Below are 18,833 nucleotides of genomic sequence, written 5' to 3'. Positions count from 1 at the left end.
GAAGCTTTCCTCTCACTTTGCTGATGTTCTCACTTAATACTGGGAAGCATCCTGCTAGGTCAGGAATGTCCCCATTTTAAAGATGATGAAACTGAGCCCCAGTGTTGAGAGGGACTTGGCTAAACTCACACAGCCAAGAGAGACCTAACTGGAGTAACATCCCAGGTCTTCGAGACTCTAGTCCCTTAACCACTACCCACTGCTCCCCTGTGTCTGAGAACAACCAGTTTGCTCTGCTCAGGCCTGCATGCTCTGCTTCCCACGCTAGGCTTGTCTGAGCATGTGGCGCTGGCTGTGCTGGGGCAGACCCTGTGACTGGGCCCCTGCGGGGTCCCCAGAGACCTGTGATTCTTCCTCCACCACTGACAATGACAGTGTTGGAAGGCGGGAATGTACCTAGCTGGGTGTATGTGTTGGTTGAGGGGAGGGGGTCTCACCACTGGTGGCGGGGAGGAGGATGGTGGGGAAGGCCTAGTTTGTAGCATTTGCCTATTTCCAGGCTGTAAATATTCCCACTATAGCCAATTTCAAGTTACCAGCAGTTGTGCTCTCCTGCAAAATTCCTGAAAATTTAATAATTTGCCCTCACAAGCTGGTAGGAACTTGCCTCAGCAAGTCATTGGGTTTTACACACTTAGATGAAACTCCAAAAAATCAGGAAAGCAACACTGGCAGGATCAAGTGGCTACCAATCCAACCTCTTTATTTTACATAGATGGATAAATGCGGCCCAGAGGAGAGGCATGCTTAGACTATTTAGGCTTGGTTTTTACTTTGGGTTTGGGGCTTTTGTTTTTTTTTTTTGAGTTGGAGCTCCATTTTTTGGATGAAGTTCTACTCAACCACTTTTTTTTTTAAAATTTATTTATTTAATTTACTTATTTTTGGCTGCGTTGGGTCTTCGTTGCTGCGCGCAGGCTTTCTCTAGTTGTGGCGAGTGGGGGCTACTCTTCTTTGCAGTGTGTGGCCTTCTCATTGCGGTGGCTTCTCTTGTTGCGGAGCGCAGGCTCTAAGGTTCGTGGGCTTCAGTAGTTGCAGCATGCGGGCTCAGTAGCTGTGGCTCGCAGACTCCAGAGCGCAGGCTCAGTAGTTGCGGAGCAGGGCTTAGTTGCTCCGCGGCATGTGGGATCTTCCCGGACCAGGGCTCAAACCCGTGTCCCCTGCATTGGCAGGCAGATTCTTAACCACTGCGCCACCAGGGAAGCCCTCAACCACTTTTTAAAATTTATAAAGTGTTAATAACAGGCACTGTTACACATGCTTAATAAATATCAATTTAATTAGTCCTCATAACTTCCCTCTGAGTGAGGTAGGTACATTTCCATTCAATACTTTTGCCACCACCAAGCCAGGTCCTGCTGCTGCCTTTGGAGCTGCCCTCAGGGTCAGAGGCTGCTCTGGTCTGACCTCCATAGCTGGAGCGTTCAAGGACTCCAAGATGACATTTGCAGAGGTCCACTCACACCTCCCTTCTCCCTCCACTCTGACCAATAACCACCCAATCCCATCTTTAAAACAGAAATTTCCTAAACCACCCAAGCTTACTTCTTTCCCATCCCTGCAATTACTCCTCAGGTCTTATCTTCTCTCACCTTGGATGATTATACCAGCGTCCTCACTGGCTGACTGACTGATTTGATCTCAAATCAGATTTGATTCCTTCTGCAAGCTATCTAAGATAACCTAGTAGATTTCCTGTTTAGAAACTCCTTTGAATCCCCATTGTCTTCAGGAGGAAATCCAAGACCCCTGTCGACTTCCCCAGCTCTAGATTTAGATGCAGCCCTTTTTGCAGGTCACCTGCCTGGCCCTGGAACACACCTCTGGCCCCTGGTCCCCTTGGCAGACACTGGTCCAGTGTGCCTTGGCTCCAGCATGCCTCTCGAAAGCTATACCTGTCCCTTGCATCTTTGGGGCAGCTCTGGGAATCCATGCCCTCGTCATGGCCGCCCACACGGCGCCCAGGGGCGGGCATGAAGTGGAGGGGTGGGGCGTGTGGAGCTGAATGAATGAACTAAGACTAGAGAGGGCTTTGTCAGCCAGACCCAACTCCCACTGACCCACTGGGAGGCTTCCCCGGTCTCAGTTTCCCTCCATTGTACCATGGGGATTTGGAATTGAAAACCATTGCCTCTCCAGTTTCGTGTTCACAGAAGGTTGTTCTCCTCCTCAAAGACCCTTTGCTGATTCTTGGGGGTGTGATTTAGGAGGCTGGATAGATGGGGGAAGTGGGAAAGTGATCTGGGATCCCAGGGGCTCCTTGGATCATTGGCCGCTCCAGGTGCCTTCTGGACAGCTCATACCTTCCTGTCCTTTGGGAGACGCTGCCACCTTGACTTCCTCTACGCTTGGATCCAGCAGCACTACAACAAACCCTGCCTCTCCCTCTTCACTGTCCTGCTGCCCTCAGCCAGGCAAAGCACATACCCCTCCACTCCACCCCTGCTGAGGACCCGATGTGGCTCTGACTCCACCTGCTGGAAGAAAGGGGAAACACCTTTTAACATTGCAAAGAAGGATTTCCAGATCTGTCCTTGACTGGCTCTAGGACCTTGGTTATCCATTTACGGAACAAATATTTATAATGGGCCTACTATGTGTCATGCATCGATTAGGCTCTGAGGATAGAGTGGTGAACAAAACAGAGCTTACATTCTTAGTGGGGACCAATGACAAATAAATGGACATGCAAATAAGATAATTTCGGATTGCAATAAGCACCATGAAAGAATTAAGCAGAGTGCACTAATAGAGGGAACTGGTAATGGAGGTTATTTTATTTTATTTTATTTGGAGGTTATTTTAAATCAGGTGCTCAGGAAAGAATGTTCTGAGAAGGTGATGTTTGAATCAAATCACAAAGGAGGAGAATTAGCCAGACATTTGAAGAGCTTGGGGAAAAGTATTACAGGTAGAAGAGACAGCTAGCATAAAAACCCAGAGGTAGGAAAGAGCCTAGTGTATTTGAAGTACTGAAAGAAAACTGTGCAGCCAGAGAGTTGTGAAGGAGAGGGTAGATGGTGTGATGTGGATTTGGAGAGCTATACGGGAACAAGCTCACCCAGGGCCTTGCAGCCCACAGTGAGAGTTTCAGTTTTATTTTGAGAGCAGCCAAAGCCATTGAAGAGGTTTAAAAGTTGATTTACATTTCTACAAAATTGATTTACATTTCTAAAAAAGTGTAGGCAGAGGCAGATGGCACAGGGCTTTGTGAACCATGTGAACCAAAAGGATTTTTGTCTTTATCCTAAGAGCAGACAGAATCCGTTGACAAGTTTTAAGTAGGGGGACCATATGATGATTAAGAGTTTAGAAAGACTGTATCATCTGCTTTGTGGAGAAAAGATTGAAGGAAGTGAAAGTGGAAGCAGGATGACTAATGAAGAGGCTGCTCTTGAAATGTTCCTGGGTAATGAAGAGGACCAGACAGAGGTGGTGGCAGTGGAAACAGAAAGAAGACAGATTTGGCAGCTGTTTGGCCTGGATAATTGACAGAGAAAGGGTGAGAGAGGGAGAGGGAAAGAGAGAAATGAAGGTGATGCTTAGATTTCTTTTTTTCTTAATAAATTTATTTATTTATTTTTGGCTGCATTGGGTCTTCGTTGCTGTGCGTGGGTTTTCTCTAGTTGAGGCGAGGGGGGCCACTCTTCATTGTGATGCGAGGGCTTCTCATCGTGGTGGCTTCTCTTTTGCGGAGCATGGACTCTAGGCATGCGGGCTTCACTAGTTGTGGCACGCAGGCTCAGTAGTTGTGGTGCACGGGCTTAGTTGCTCCACGGCATGTGGGATCTTCCTGGACCAGGACTTGAACCCATGTCCCCTGCATTAGCAGGCAGATTCTTAACCACTGTGCCACCAGGGAAGTCCAATGCCTAGATTTCTAACTTAGGGAACAGAGGGGTGGAGGAGGAGCAAGCTTGGGGGACAAAACAATTCATTTGTCACCTGTTTGTATCATTTTTATATGAAAAAAGGAAGAAATCACACTTGGAAATTCGACTAAATAAGAAACAAAGATATGCACTGTCACCACTATTACTATGTAACCTTTCATTGGAGATATTAGCCAATGCAATTAGATAAAAAAAATAAATAAAATTGGAAAGTAGGTAAAATTATATTTATTTGTCAATGATTGTATTCCAAGAGAACCCAAGTGAATCAACTGAAAAACTGCTCTAAACAAGAAAAGTCCATAAGGATATGGGATATAAAATTAACATACAAAAATCAATACAGAGAGGGCAGACAGCAGAAGCAAGAAGAATTACAATTCTGCAGCCTGTGTAAGGAAAACCCCATTCACAGAAAGAGAGACAAAATGAAAAGGCAGAGGACTTTGTACCAGATGAAGGAACAAGATAAAACCCAAGAAAAACAACTAAATGAAGCAGAGATAGGCAACCTTCCAGAAAAAGAATTCAGAATAATGATAGTGAAGATGATCCAGGACCTCGGAAAAAGAATGGAGGCAAAGATGGAGAAGATGCAAGAAATGTTCAACAAAGACCTAGAAGAATTAAAGAACAAACACCTAGAAGAATTAGAGAACAAACAAACAGAGACGAACAATACAATAACTGGAATGAAAAATACACTAGAAGGAATCAATAGAAGAATAACTGAGGCAGAAGAATGGGTAAGTGACCTGGAAGACAGAATGGTGGAATTCACTGCCACAGAACAGAATAGAGAAAAAAGAATGAAAAGAAATGAAGACAGCCTAAGAGAACTCTGGGACAACATTAAACGCAACAACATTTGCATTATAGGGGTCCCAGAAGGAAAAGAGAGAGAGAAAGGACCAGAGAAAATATTTGAAGAGATTATTGTCGAAAACTTCCCAAACATGGGAAAGGAAATAGCCACCCAAGTGCAGGAAGTGCAGAGTCCCAGGCAGGATAAAACCAAGGAGAAACACGCCGAGACACATAGTAATCAAACGCTGAGACACATAGTAATCAGACAAAAATTAAAGACAAAGAAAACTTATTGAAAGCAACAAGGGAAAAATGACAAATAACATACAAGGGAACTCCCATAAGGTTAACAGCTGATTTCTCAGCAGAAACTCTACAAGCCAGAAGGGAGTGGCACGATACATTTAAAGTGATGAAAGGGAAGAACATACAACCAAGATTACTCTACCCAGCAAGGATCTCATTCAGATTTGACAGAGAAATCAAAAGCTTTACAGACAAGCAAAAGCTAAGAGAATTCAGCACCACCAAACCAGCTCTAAACAAAGGCTAAAGGAACTTCTCTAAGTGGGAAACACAAGAGAAGAAAAGGACCTACACAAACAAACCCGTAACAATTAAGAAAATGGTAATAGGAACATACGTATTGATAATTACCTTAAACGTGAATGGATTAAATGCTCCAACCAAAAGACACAGCCTCGCTGAATGGATACAAAAGCAAGACCCACATATATGCTGTCTACAAGAGACCCACTTCAGACCTGGGGACACATACAGACTGAAAGTGAGGGGATGGAAAAAGATATTCCATGCAAATGGAAATCAAAAGAAAGCTGGAGTTGCAATATTCATATCAGATAAAATAGACTTTAAAATAAAGAATGTTACAAGACACAAGGAAGGACACTAGATAATGATTAAGGGATCAATCCAAGAAGAAGATATAACAATTATAAATATATATGCACCCAGCATAGGAGCACCTCAATACATAAGGCAACTGCTAACAGCTCTAAAAGAGGAAATCGACAGTGACACAATAATAGTGGGGGACTTCAACACCTCACTTACACCAATGGACAGATCATCCAGACAGAAAATTAATAAGGAAACAGAAGCTTTAAATGACACAATAGACCAGATGGATTTAATTGATATTTATAGGACAATCCATCCAAAAATAGCAGATTACACTTTCTTCTCAAGTGCACACAGAACATCCTCCAGGATAGATCACATCTTGGGTAGCAAATCAAGCCTTGGTAAGTTTAAGAAAATTGAAATCATATCAAGCATCTTTTCCAACCACAACTCTATGAGATTAGAAATCAATTATAGGGAAAAAAATGTAAAAAACACAAACACATGGAGGCTAGACAATAAGTTACCAAATAATCAAGAGATCACTGAAGAAATCAAAGAGGAAATCAAAAATACCTAGAGACAAATGACAATGAAAACACGAAAATCCAAAACCTATGGAATGTAGCAAAAGCAGTTCTAAGAGGGAAGTTTATAGCAATACAAGCTTACCTCAAGAAACAAGAAAAATCTCAAATAAACAATCTAACCTTAAAGGAAGGTTAGAGAAAGAGGAACAAACAAAACCCAAAGTTTGTAGAAGGAAAGAAATCATAAAGATCAGAGCAGAAATAAATGAAATATAAACAAAGAAAACAATAGCAAAGATCAATAAAACTAAAAGCTGGTTCTTTGAGAAAGTAAACAAAATTGATAAACCTTTAGCCAGACTCATCAAGAAAAAGAGGGAGAGGACTCAAATCAATAAAATTAGAAATGAAAAAGGAGAAGTTACAACAGACACCACAGAAATACAAAGCATCTTAAGAGACTACTACAAGCAACTCTATGCCAATAAAATGGACAACCTGGAAGAAATGGACAAATTCTTAGAAATGTATAACCTTCCAAGACTGAACCAGGAAGCAATAGAAAATATGAACAGACCAATCACAAGTAATGAAATTGAAACTGTGATTAAAAATCTTCTAACAAACAAAAGTCCAGGACTAGATGGCTTCACAGGTGAATTCTATCAAACATTTAGGGAAGAGCTAACACCCATCCTTCTCAAATTCTTCCAAAAAACTGCAGAGGAAGGAACACTCCCAAACTCATTCTATGAGGCCACCATCACCCTGATACCAAAACCAGACAAAGATACTACAAAAAAAGAAAATTACAGACCAATATCACTGATGAATATAGATGCAAAAATCCTCAACAAAATACAAGCAAACAGAATCCAACCACACATTAAAAGGATCATACACCATGATCAAGTGGGATTTATCCCAGGGATGCAAGGATTCTTCAATATATGCAAATCAGTGTGATATACCATGTTAACAAACTGAAGAATAAAAACCATATGATCATCTCAATAGATGCAGAAAAAACTTCTGACAAAATTCAACACCCATTTATGATAAAAACTCTCCAGAAAGTGGACATAGAGGGAACCTACCTTAACGTAATAAAGGTCATATATGACAAACCCACAGCTAACGTCATTCTCAATGTTGAAAAACTGAAAGCATTTCCTCTAAGATCAGGAACAAGACAAGGATGTCCACTCTTGCCACGATTATTCAACATAGTTTTGGATGTCCTAGCCACAGCAATCAGAGAAGAAAAAGAAATAAAAGGAATACAAATTGGAAAAGAAGAAGTAAAACTGTCACTGTTTGCAGATGACATGATACTATACATAGAGAATCCTAAGGATGCCACCAGAAAACTACTAGAGATAATCAATGAATTTGGTAAAGTTGCAGGATACAAAATTAATGCACAGAAATCTCTTGCATTCCTATACACTAACAATGAAAGATCAGAAAGAGAAATTAAGGAAACAATCCCATTCACCACTGCAACAAAAAGAATAAAATACCTAGGAAGAAACCTACCTAAGGAGGTAAAAGACCTGTACGCAGAAAACTATAAGACACTGATGAAAGAAATCAAAGATGACAGAAACAGATGGAGAGATATACCATGTTCTTGGATTGGAAGAATCAATATTGTGAAAATGACTATACTACCCAAAGCAATCTACAGATTCAATGTAATCTCTATCAAATTACCAGTGACCTTTTTTACAGAACTAGAACAAAACATCTTAAAATTTGTGTGGAGACACAAAAGACCCCGAATAGCCAAACCAGCCTTGAGGGCAAAAAACGGAGCTGGAGAAATCAGACTCCCTGACTTCAGACTATATACTACAAAGCTACAGTAATCAAGACAATATGGTATTGGCACAAAAACAGAAATATAGATCAATGGAACAGGATAGAAAGCCCAGAGATAAACCCACACACCTGTGGTCAACTAATCTATGACAAAGGAGGCAAGGATATACAATGGAGAAAAGACAGTCTCTTCAATAAGTGGTGCTTGGAAAACTGGACAGCTACATGTAAAAGAATGAAATTAGAACACTCCCTAACACCATACACAAAAATAAACTCAAAATGGATTAGAGACTTAATGTAAGAGTGGACACTATAAAACTCTTAGAGGAAAACATAGGAAGAACACTCTTTGACATAAATCACAGCAAGATCTTTTTTGATCCACCTCCTAGAGTAAGGGAAATAAAAACAAAAATAAACAAATGGGACCTAATGAAACTTAAAAGCTTTTGCAAAGCAAAGGAAACTACAACCAAGACGAAAAGACAACCCTCAGGATGGGAGAAAATATTTGCAAACGAATCAACAGACAAAGGATTAATCTCCAAAATATATAAACAGCTCAGGCAGCTCAAGACCAAAAAAACAAACAACCCAATCCAAAAATAGGCAGAAGACCTAAACAGACATTTCTCCAAAGAAGATATACAAATTGCCAACAAACACATGAAAGAATGCTCAACAACATTAATCATTAGAGAAATGCAAATCAAAACTACAATGCAATATCATCTCACACCAGTCAGAATGGCCATCATCAAAAAATCTGCAAACAATAAACGCTGGAGAGGGTGTGGAGAAAAGGGAACCCTCTTGAACTGTTGGTGGGAATGTAAATTGATACAGCCACTATGGAGAACAGTATGGAGGGTCCTTAAAAAACTAAAAATAGAACTACCATACGACCCAGCAATCCCACTACTGGGCATATACCCTGAGAAAACCATAATTCAAAAAGGGTCATGTACCACAATGTTCATTGCAGCTCTATTTACAATAGCCAGGACATGGAAGCAACCTAAGTGTCCATCAACAGATGAATGGATAAAGAAGATGTGGCACATATATACAATGGAATATTACTCAGCCATAAAAAGAAACAAAATTGAGTTATTTGTAGTGAGGTGGATGGACCTAGAGTCTGTCATACAGAGTGAAGTAAGTCAGAAAGAGAAAAACAAATACCGTATGCTAACATGGAATCTAAAAAAAAAAAGTTCATGAAGAACCTAGGGTCAAGACGGGAATAAAGACGCAGACCTACTACAGAATGGACTTGAGGACATGGGGAGGGGGAAGGGTAAGCTGGGACGAAGTGAGAGAGTGGCATGGACATATATACACTACCAAACATAAAATAGATAGCTAGTGGGAAGCAGTCGCATAGCACAGGGAGATCAGCTCGGTGCTTTGTGACCAGCTAGAAGGGTAGGATAAGGAGGGTGGGAGGGAGATGAAAGGGGGAGGAGATATGGGAATATATGTATATGTATAACTGATTCACTTTGTTATAAAGCAGAAACTAACACACCATTGTAAAGCAATTATACTCCAATAAAAATGTTAAAAAAGAACAACTATCGTTTGACATGATAACCACTACCATGTGTGGCTATTTGAATTTAAATGCAAAATAATTAAAATTAAATGAAATGAAATTCGGTTTCTCAATCCTACTGATTACATTTTAAGTTCTCAATAGCCAAGTGTGCTTAGTGGCTGTTGTATTCATGTAATTATAGAACATATCCATCATTGTACAAAGTTCTATCGTCCAGTGCTAAGTTAGAAGATAAGGTGAAAGAGAAGACCACACTTATGAGAGCAACAAATTACCTAGGAATAGGAAAAAAATAGTTCTCTGTTAAACCACATGACTTATTTGGTCACAGACCCCCTGTCTAGACCTCTCTGTATTTCAGGTCACAGCCAAAGTCTCATCTCTTTGGGAATCTTCCCTGACTCTTCCAGGCTGACTCAGAGGTCCCTCCAGTACCCCGCAGTGCAGCACACAGTTGATTCTCATTATTTGCAGATTCCGTGTTTGCAAATTTTCCTACTTGCTAAAATTCATTTGTAACCCCAAGAAGGGGGGCAGGAGAGGGGAGAAGAAAGCAGCAGCAATGACAGAGGCGGTAGAGAACCAGGGAAGGTTTAGGACTGGGTGTTTTGGATGTGATCCAGAGCCTCCCTTTTTTTTTTTTTTTTTTCTTCAGCAAAGACAGCAAAAGAGATGACTTATTGTACACATGTTACATTCAGCCACAAGTGAGAACAGAACTAGTCCAGAATGTCAAAGGTCCAGGGCAAAGGACCAAAAGGGACCATTTTGATACGAGCAAGGTGGGTCTCTCAAAGGTGGTCGAGGTGATCAGGATGGCCATCGATGTTCCAGATCCACTGAGACAAGTTCTAGACAGTAGGCAAGCAGTCCAACAGTTTGTGCCAGCGTCCCTGGCCTCTGGCTTCCCTTGTTTCTGCTCCTGTGGCTTCCTAGAGCCTCCCTCTTTTTCTCCAGGGCAGCTGTGAGAGGCAGGGTGGGGCTCACATCTCCAGGGCAATCAAGGAAGTGCCCGATTGCTATGGCCTAAAGTGCTTTCCATTTTCCGGGGTGAGGCCTAAGCCCTAAAGTGGCCCAGCCTTGAGTAAGTTCTGATTGCTCACCCATCCAGGAAATTACCTTCTGTCTGGCAGAGATCCTGTTGAAAATGACCTGGGGTGGGTGGACTGAGTCCCCACTCCAAGGTGATCCAATATGGCCTGGATAGCTTGGAGGGAGTCTGGGATATCTTGGGGTGACCTAGGTCAGAGAAGCAAGGAGGGGGCAGGGCTGTCTGCCCTTATAGTGGTTCATCAGAGATGAGAGATGAGGCCTGAAGTCTCTCTGTCTCCCATGGCAGTCACCGCAGTCACTCAACCCAGTACCTTTCCCTTAGGACCCCCATGCAGCCTCAAAGGACATCTGTACTGGGGAAGGTAGGGGAACCACCCAGGGTAGCCCACAGGTTCAGAGAGGGCAATGGAGTCACACAAGGTCACACAGCCAACCAGAGACAGAAGGAGGATGGAATCTAGTTCTCACTCCCACACTCAGAGTTATTTTTGTTTTCCCTCCGAATTGTCAGTTTCTTTCTTTCTTTCTTTTTCTTTCCAGTATTAATGCTTTATTTCCTAAACAGGGTAGTGGTTTCACAGGTGTTTATTACATTAGTCCTTATAGCCTCTGTATGTCTGAAATACATCATAATTTTTAAAGGGGGTAAATGGTAGATTTATAGAATACAGGAACAGTTTAGGGGAGAGCTTGCTGAGGGAGGGGCATGGATGGGCATAGGGATGAATAAATACAGTCGTGTCTCAGGGCTGAGGAGCTGATCTCCATCCCCTTCATCCCCACTGCAGTTTTCTTGGTTCAGGTTTTCATCTTTTCAATAGCTTCCTGTTTGTTTTTCCTTGTTAAAGTCCTGTTCCCCAGAATTTATTGTTTATAGTTCTGAGTGGAATTGTCAGTTTCTGAAGGACCAAGACTCTTGTCCTGTGTCAGTCCCTTCCCCTTTACTTCCACCAGGGCCCGGGCTCCAGAGCTAGTTTCCTAGCAGATGGGTTTGGTCTTTTCTGTTAACACCCAGGCGAGATGCAGATCCACTCCCTGCTATTTCTTAAAGGGACTCACGCACAGAGGCCACAAGGGAAGAGACTAGGTTGTCTAATCCAACTGCCACCTGATGCTTGGACGCTGCAACGACATTCCTGCCTGTGGCTGGCTGGCTGCATTTTGCTCACACACGCCGGTGGCAGACGGTTCATTATGGTTCAAGTCAGTCTTTTTATTTCTAAAGAAAGGTGTAAAAAAGATATTCCTCATCCTAAATGGAAACTGGGTGCTTGTGGTTTGCCGCCACATACCCTGGATCTGCCTTTGGAGTCTGCACAAAACACAACCTCCCGCAATCTCATCTCAGACCTGCAGAGAGTTGAAGATAGACCCATGTCCCCAGAAATGGGTTCAAGGCTTGGTTTCACTCCTTTAGTTGCTTTAGTTTCCTGTAAAGAGCACGCATTTATTTGCTTTTGTAATTATAAAGGAAGCTCCTTATTTAAAATTTTTTTTATTATGGTAAATTTCATATAGGAAAATGCACAAATCTTAACTGTACAGCTCAATTTTTCCCTATGTATACACCCACATAACCTCCACCCAGTTCAAGCTATAGAACATTTCTATCTCCCTGGAAGTTTCCTTGTGCCTTTTTCAATCAATACCCAATCCACCAGAGGTAACGACTATTCTGATTTCTGTCACCATAGATTAGTTTTGCTTATTCTTGAACTTCTTATGAATGGAACCATATAGTATGTATTCTTCTGTGTCTGGTTTCTTTGTCTTAGCACAATGTTTTTGAGATTTATCTGTGTTGTTCTGTGTACTAGTATTTTTTTTTCATTTTGATTATTGCTGGTAATATTTCATTTTGTGAATACATCACAAAGTGTTTTATTCTCCTGTTGATGGATATTTGGATTTTGTCCAGTTTTGGCTGTTGACTAAAGTTGCTATGAACGTTCTTGTACCAGACTTCTGACAGACATATGAACTAATCTTTCTTGGGTGTATGTCTGCATGTGCAACTGTTGCATCATAGTGTAGATGTATGTCTGGCTTTTTAAGAAACTGCCAAATAATAACATATGAGAGTTCAAGTTAGTCCACATCCTCAACAACCCTAGATGACAGGTTTTTTTTAAAGCCATTATTCTGAATGTATCAAGTATCTCATTGTTGCTTTGACTTGCATTCTTTGATGAGATATTATTTTAAGCAGTTTCATACATTACTGGCCATTTGTCCTTTGTGAAATGCTTGTTCCAAGTCTTTTACTCATTTTGAATTGAATGCATTTTTCTTAATGATTTATAAGGGTTCTTTCTATATTCTGGATATGATTTATCAGTCTCTACCTTGCTAATTTGTTTTCTTAATGATATCTGTTGATGACTAGATGTTTTTAAGTCCAATTTATCAATTTTTTAATAGCTAAGTGCACTTTGTGATCTGATTAAGAAATCTTTACCTACGCCAATATCAAAAAAAAAAAATCTATGTATTTACTTAGAAGTTTGAGTGTTGAAGTTTTTACATTTAGGTCTATGATCGCCTTAGAATTATTTTTTGTGTATAGTTTAAGGATCAGGGTTCTTTTTTCTCCACATACATCTAGTTGTTCCAATATCATTTATTAAAACACCATCCTTCCTCTACTTAATTACAATGACACCTTTGATGAAAATCAAGAGAGCATACATGTGTGGGTCCATTCTAGACTCTTTATTCTGTTCCAGTGATCGTATTTGTCTATTTTTGCTCCAAAAGCTCCCTGCTATTAATTACTATAGCTTTATAGTAAATCTTGAAATCTGGTGACGTAAGTGTTCCAACTTTTTTTCAAGAGTTCTTGGATATTCTGGGCTTCCCTGGTGGTGCAGTGGTTAAGAATCCACCTGTCAATGCAGGAGACAAGGGTTTGAGCCCTCGTCCGGGAAGATCCCACATGCCGCGGAGCAACTAAGCCCATGCGCCACAACTACTGAGCCTGCGCTCTAGAGCCCGCGAGCCACAACTACCGAGGCTTCGTGCTGCAGCTACTGAGGACTGCATGCCTAGAGCCTGTGCTCCGCAACAAGAAAAGCCACCGCAATGAGGAGCCCTCGCGTCGCAACGAAGAGCAGCCCCGGATCGCCACAACTAGAGAATACAACTAGAGAAAGCCGCGCACAGTAACGAAGACCCAACGCAGCCAAAAAAAAAAAAAAAAAGAGTTCTTGGATATTCTAGGTCCTTTAATTATCACATAAATGTTGCTATCACCTTGTCAGTTTACACACAATCACACACACACATACTACACACGTGGCTTGCTGGAATTTTAATTGGACTGCATTGAACCTATAGACCAATTTAGAAAAAATCAATAACAATATTGAGTCTTCCAATTTATGAACATGGAATATCTGTCCATTTACTGAGGTCATCTTTAATTTTTCTCCAGATATGTTCTATAGTTTTCAGTATCAAGGTCTTGCACAACTTTCAATAGATTTATTCCTAGGTATTTAATATTTTTCATGCAGTTACAAATAGTATTGGTTTTTTTATTTATGAAATTTATTTTCTTATATAAATTATATATTTCTCTGGGCAGACAACCTTCACCTTATTGCACTAATAGCACGTGCATCTGTAATACCAAGCTACAGTACAACTCTTAACAAGGTCTGTATTCAACGTAGCACTTGTCTACCGGGCACTGTAGAAGAAGATGAGGAAAAGCCAGGATCCACCTCAGGTGAAGAATGGGGAGAGGGCAGTGTGTCTCCCCTCTGACAGTTGGTTTTCTCCCGGGAAGGGGAACATGCAAAGTTACGTCTGGATTCTGGAAGCGGGAGGAGATCTTGGAGGCTGAGAAGCCCAATGCAACACTGCAGCTTGGCTCCCTTTATCTCTGAGGGAAGCAGGGACTCCTCTTTCACTCATCTGTAACACATCGCTCTGGCGTAGCTGATGCTTTGGGGAAACGGGGACAGGGGTCATCCTCGAATTAGCAACAATTAAGAATAGGCCATACACTGCCACAGTGTGCCACAGTCCCTGGGGGTCCCTGGCCCCAGGGACCTGAAAGCTGTGTATCCTAGGGAGAGGTGCCACTCAAGACCCAGAGATGGCTCTGGAAGTCTCTTTATCTAATGGAGCTGGGGATGATTCTTGGACGTCCCCATGACCACACTTAGCTAGCAAAGCTCTGGTGTTGGATCTTCTAACCATTGGTCAAACTGTAATGAGACCGAGTCTCTAGGCAGTGAAGGGATGCCTGAGTAGGAAGGGGGAGGAGCGTGGGGATGGGGGCGGGTAATGGGCAGTGATTGTAACATGATTAGGTCCTCCTTGCAGGTGGAGGCTGGGCTGAACAGGGAGTGGGGTTAGGAGGGGCTGCAAGCCCCCGCCCGGAGCTCCTCTCACTCTGCCTTTGAACGACACTGAAGACAAGTTGCTCACATGATCTAGAGCACGTTCTTGATACAGGGATGGGGGCTTTGGGGCAAAGTGGTGATTTGGTATTGGCCAAGAGCCACATTAAGCCTTTATGAGAGCAATCACCACAGCTTTAGCATTGAGACTGCGTAGGTCACAGTAGATCTGGCCAGTGCCCACAAAGACGATGGGTTTGCTTGTGATGTAGGTCATAGAAATAGCAGCTCCCACCTTGTCATCGATTGTACCAAATTTGGTAAGGACACCGAGGTGTCTGGGCCGTAGAATGGTCAGCCAAGGCTCTGTTGAACTTGACCAGCTGGTCCACGGCCTCATTGCCTACTAAGGCCTTCCCCCCCCCACAGCACCAAGTCGGGTGCATTGACAGTAATGAGCTTGGCCAGGGCAATCATCAGAGGGTCATTGTATTGCATGCGGCCAGCTGTGTCCACCAGCACCACATCAAAACCTTGGTTATGTGCAAAGGCAACGGCTTCCATGGTAATGCCAGCAGCATCCTTGCCATAGCCCTTCTCAAACAACTGTACCATGGTGTGGCCGCCGTGATTCTCGGGGGGGTGTAGGGCACTCAAACGTTGGGTGTGTGTCCGCAGCTGCTCCACAGCCCCGGCACGAAATGTATCGCAGGCAGCAATGAGGACACTGAAGCCATTCTCTAACAGCCAGAAGGAAATCTTGGCAAGATTAATAGACTTCCCCACATCGTTCACATCACAGAAAATGACCACATAAGGGCGCTGATGGTGCTGGGCAACCATGATATCCTGGAGCATGTCTACACAGCGCTGTGGCTGTAGAATCTGCACCAGGGACTCTTGGAGAGCTTGCTTTACGGTGGAAGTTACTGTGCTGAACGTCCCCATCACCTTCCCTTCCAGCTTGCTGGCCATAGATTCACAGAGTTGCACTGCAATGTCTGCTGCCATGTTCTTAGCAATGAGATGGTCACGCATCTTGTCCAGCACAGATTCCATGTCTTCACGACTCAAGCTCTTGGAACCCTCAAGGCCCTTCAGCATCCCAAACATGCCACCCAGATGCCCCTTGGTAGCACTAGGTTTGATGGAGTTTTGAGCAGCCCCTTCGTCATCTGAGCTGCTACAGTCCAGATCCTGAAGCTGTCTCCCAGACCCAGTTCCTCGAATCAAGTTGATGCCCTCGGCCGGGGCCACCTCGGGGGCTGCATTGGTGGTGGGAGTGCAATAGTCCAGGACTTCCCTGTTAGCAGTGCCACCCAGTGCCCACACCCTGGGCATTTTTGGCCCTTCTCCTTGGGAGCATCTGACTTACTGGACTTGCCGGACTTCTCCATACCCCTCCCATGCTTCTGAGTGAACTCTTTTCACTTCCTGCGGATCAGTTCCTCTCTGGAAAGTTCTTCCCGTTCTCAGGCCCCACTGGGACACCTGACTTTTCTGCAGGGACTGCTTTGCTGGTAGCCAAAGGGCCATCAGAACCTTCCTTCTTGGTCCCCTTGTTTTGGTTCTTTTTTTTTTTTTTTGCTGTTCTTGGCTTTTTCCTTAGGCTTTTCACCCCGTGTCTCAATCATGGACCTCACAGGTTTCTTGGCCTTTTCAGAATCTTCAAATTTCTTCATGGTTGTGGGAGCACGGATCTTAACTGCTCTCCACTGCTTCACGAAGGAGCCGCAGAAAGTCATTCTGGCAATTGAAAGTGCCATTCAATAGACTTAAGGCACTTTGCTGTTGGATCTCAGTGCGGTACTGGTCACAAAACAGTGGGTGCACAGAGTCTATCAACTTGCCTGCGTACGTCAGTGTTAGGATCTTCTGAAAACCTACCACAAACACCAGCTCAAACTGGTTGTCCAGTTTATACCTGAGCGTGAGTGCCTCATGGGCGAAGGAGTTGTTACCTCCCCTTTCCTGCCGCAGTACCGAACGAATCAACGCGTTAATGAGCCGGGTGCATGAGTCGCTCACGCCCTGGAAGCACCAGAGCACGAGCCACCTTTGGAGAAAATGGTGCAGAAGTTGAGCTTGGCGGCAGCGGGAAAGGAGCCGGGCAGGCGCTGGGAACTCAGGCTGAGATCGCCGCTGCTTCCTGCTGCGCCAAGCGCGGGACACGTCCCACCAGCGGCCCCGGACACCGGCTCCAATGGTATTGTTTTGTAAGTTTCATTTCCCAATTGTTTCTTGCTAGTATGTATCGACAGAAATACATTTGTTTTGTATATTGACCTTGTATCCAGTAACCTTTTAAAATTCACTTATTAATTCTATGAAACTTCCACATATTTAATTTAAAAAACATCTTCATCGATCTTAAAGTTCCAGCTTGTATTTTCATTATTTTAAAGCATCCCATTTATTGACCATCACCGCTTATCTTTCTGGCTCACTCTCTTAAATATCCTGAATCCATTAACTTTCTAACCTCTTCAGGATCTCCAGCCCATTGACCCTACCACCTTTTTATTGCCCTTCACCTTGCCTACTTACCTCTTGGGGTCCATGGTCTCATCATTATCATTACTTTCTTGCCCACTTTCCTCTATATAGATCTTGCCTGGATACACTCCTGTTTAAGTCCAAATCCCAGGCTCAACATGGTTGAGAAAAAGACACAACGATATTGGCTAGTTTCACTATAAATGGGCCTGTGGTGCTACTCATTTCCCCAGTCCATTTGTTCTTCCACTCTTAACCGACTATCTCACACCCTCTGTCTTCTCAAACCTCCAAAGCCTCCTCTCCACCCTCACTCTCAAATGGTGATCTTGCTTCTTATTTCATTAGAAAAGCAATCAAAAGAGACCTTCTACATTCTACGACCACCACATCAACTTACCCACCAGTATCTGCACTCCTTTATTCGAGCACATTCCTCCTACAATAGTTTTATCTCTTTCTCTCTCTCACATCTTCCATTACTCCCTCTCTAATGATTCATTCTCAGCAGCTTACAAACAGGCCATGTTTTCTACTGTCTTAAAAACCAAATCAGGGCTTCCCTGGTGGCGCAGTGGATAAGAATCTGCCTGCCAATGCAGGGGACATGGGTTTGATCCCTGGTCCGGGAAGATCTCACATGCGGCGGAGCGACTAAGCCCGTGCACCACAACTACTGAGCCTGTGCTCAGGAGCCTGCGAGCCACAACTACTGAAGCCCGCGTGCCTAGAGCCCGTCCTCCACAACAAGAGAAGCCACCGTGATGAGAAGCCCTAGCACTGCAACGAAGAGTAGGCCCCACTCACCGCAACTAAAGAAAGCCCGCGCAAAGCAACGAAGACCCAACGCAGCCAAAAAAAGAAAAAAAAAATTAAACCAAATCCCTCCTCTGACAGCACAGTTTTTTCTAGGTACCGTCTCATTTTTCTAATCTACTTTATAGCAAAACATCTCAAAAGATTGCCTTTATCCTCTCTCTCTACTTTGGCTACTCCCATTCTCTCTTGAACCCACTCCAATCCACTTACCCTAGCCGCAGGAGTGCTGTAACAGGGAACAGAGAAAAGAGCAGAATCTAGAGAGAGGGATGATTGGACTCTAATCCAGTCAGGCTTTGCCCCAACTATTACACCAAAACTGCTCTTGTCAAGGTCACCAATGACCTCCATGTTGCTAAGTCCAGTGGTCAGTTGCCCTCTTACTTGCTCATCTACAGCCCAGATGATCACTTCCTCCTTGAAACTCATTTGACCTCACAGGGACACCTTTCTCTCTTTGTTCTCTTTTTCCCTCCCGGGCTTTCCTCCCATCTTCCCAACCTCTACCTGAAGTACCCAGGACCCAGTCTCAGACCTCTTCTCTTGTCTACACTTGGTTGATGGTTCTCAACCTTATCAGATCCAATGCTCCCTTTTTTTTTTTTTTTTTTTAATTTATTTATTTATTTATTTA

At 43.2% G+C, this 18,833-nt stretch overlaps 1 pseudogene across 1 annotated transcript; it reads right to left on the bottom strand.

Moving 5' to 3' along the window:
• Nucleotides 1-4,993: 4,993 nt before the first annotated feature.
• LOC309657713 (signal recognition particle receptor subunit alpha pseudogene) lies at nucleotides 4,994-17,445 on the bottom strand (annotated as a pseudogene). Its single transcript has 2 exons — nucleotides 17,432-17,445; nucleotides 4,994-17,108 (listed from the first exon to the last, which is right to left on the bottom strand). The product of its transcript is annotated as a signal recognition particle receptor subunit alpha pseudogene (transcript).
• Between the last annotated feature and the right edge of the window lie 1,388 nt (nucleotides 17,446-18,833).

The sequence above is a fragment of the Balaenoptera physalus genome (assembly GCF_965194825.1).
Source record: "Balaenoptera physalus genome assembly, chromosome: 1".
NCBI classification, from domain to species: domain Eukaryota; kingdom Metazoa; phylum Chordata; class Mammalia; order Artiodactyla; family Balaenopteridae; genus Balaenoptera; species Balaenoptera physalus.
This window is presented reverse-complemented; position numbering and strand designations above follow the sequence as displayed.